This window comes from Gadus chalcogrammus, unplaced genomic scaffold (assembly GCF_026213295.1).
Source record: "Gadus chalcogrammus isolate NIFS_2021 unplaced genomic scaffold, NIFS_Gcha_1.0 GACHA074, whole genome shotgun sequence".
Taxonomy (NCBI): domain Eukaryota; kingdom Metazoa; phylum Chordata; class Actinopteri; order Gadiformes; family Gadidae; genus Gadus; species Gadus chalcogrammus.
In genome coordinates this window covers 58842-60860 of record NW_026613509.1, presented here as the reverse complement: position 1 = coordinate 60860, position 2019 = coordinate 58842, and the positions used below count along the sequence as shown (strand labels likewise).

Sequence of the window (2019 nt, the reverse complement as noted above, 5' to 3'; positions counted from 1 at the left end):
TTTTTTATCAAGCATGGGCTGAAGATGTAAATTAAACTAAAACTGTGATTCTGAATAAAGTTTAAAGGATATCGAGGTGGAGGACCTCCCCCTCCACGTTCCTGGCGACCTTGTGCTGGGACACCAGAGGTTGATGGCCCGGGCGCCCAGCTCTATGAGTTGAACAGCAGGACACTCTCGCTGTGGTATGTTTGATGCTTTGGACAGTGTTACGGTGACATGCTTGAATCCCACGCTCTCAATGGTGTACATGGAACCAAAATACTATCTCGTAATCGTTCTCGGGTTCACCAGGACGCAGCGAGAGAAGGAGAGGACTGTGTTGGCTGCATCGCACAACTCCGCCACTAGGGGGGCGGTGTCTCAACAGAAAGAATACCCAACCCATGAGTTATTATTACAATTATTAGAATAGAGATATTAATAAGAAACTAAAATTTAGAACGCTTCACGAGTTTGCGTGTCATCTCTGCGCGAGGGCCATGCTAATCTTCTCTGTATCGTTCCAATTTTAGTACTATGTGAAACACGAGGTAACACATCTATGTAATGAACCTGGTTTTTATATATACCTCTACTCACACAATGAATGTCTCTCTAATGGTTCGGTTTAATAAAAAAACACTGCAATACAATAAAATACAGAGCAATAATAGATCAATACACCGGTCCAGTTATGGTGTCATTAGGATATTATGTACAAGAAATGCTCGGTTAAAAACAACCCAATCTTAACCCAACTGCTGGTTTAATATAGGACCGACCAAGCGTTGAGTTAGGATAACCCAACCAAATGGGTCGACGTTTTAACCAAACATGTTGGGTTGCCCGTTTACCCAGACTGCTGGGTTATTTTAACAAAGCTTTTGGGTATATTCACACCACAGTTGAGTTACTTTGCTAACCCAGTATTTTTGTTGTATTGACTACAGAATTGGGTTAACTAGTCCACAATGCTGGGTTAAATTAATTTAATTTATGAGTCAAAACAAATCGGCTATTTCTTCATTATTTAATGTTATCACAATTCAGTGATGATCCTGAATACACTTATTTAATTTACCAAATATTAAATATATTCTTAATATTTCATATTAATTTTTTAATCTGGCCTAATGCACAGGTATGGAGCAATGAATAATGATCAGACCAAAAGATGGGGAAAACATTTTTTTTTAATAACAAAAGTGCAATGATCATGTGCAAATCGCAATATCAATAGCAACAATAACTGAACAAATATAGCTGCGAGCAGTGATGTGGGTGTCAAGCATAATGGGACTCGATAAACTAATTCTGCCGGACGGACGTAATCGGACAGGGGGCAACATGACGACCGTCTCGGTAATCGGTAATACCGACAGCTGGTGGGATGAGCATTATGCGAGTACACGTCAATGTTTACCAAATGGGAAAATGACCCCCCCTAGAGGTAAGGGCTCAATACAGTCTGCCTGACGGAACAAATGTCACAAATACATAGGGGTATTCGGAACAATATCCCTAAAAGAGACACAATATAAACAAGCATCCGTTCTGGAGGTGGTTCGTGAAGCATCTAATCCAGTGGGCATTGCAGTTTATATTGTAAGTGGGCAGAATGGTAAATATAGTCATTGTTGCATTATACATTAAGTACCGCTTATCGCCACACGAGTGCAGTGTCTACCCATTAATGTGCGCCGTCATGTTTGATTGGCTGTCACGGCCAAACGGTTTTGAATTTGAGAAAGCTGTTTGAAACATTTGTTCAACTTGGTCTGAAGATCATATATGCCAAGTTTCATGAAGATTGGACATAATTTGTGGCCTGTGGAAATGTACTCATGTGAAGAGAAAGGAGTTAAAACACGTCTTCATTAATTATAGCGCCCCCTAGAGGTCAATGGTCACCAAATTCATTGAGTGTCCCCATGATGATGTTATGGGTCTATGTATCAAGTTTGGTCATGATATGTCAAAGGGCTGCAGAGATATTGGTGTGTTTCCGGTTTGGCGGCTTCGCGGTCGATTATCATT

General features: G+C 40.6%; 1 non-coding gene across 1 annotated transcript; it reads right to left on the bottom strand.

The window, feature by feature from the left end:
- Window positions 1-432: 432 nt before the first annotated feature.
- On the bottom strand, window positions 433-539 carry LOC130378396 (U6 spliceosomal RNA). Its single transcript, XR_008894683.1, has one exon. It is a non-coding gene; the product is annotated as a U6 spliceosomal RNA (small nuclear RNA).
- Between the last annotated feature and the right edge of the window lie 1480 nt (window positions 540-2019).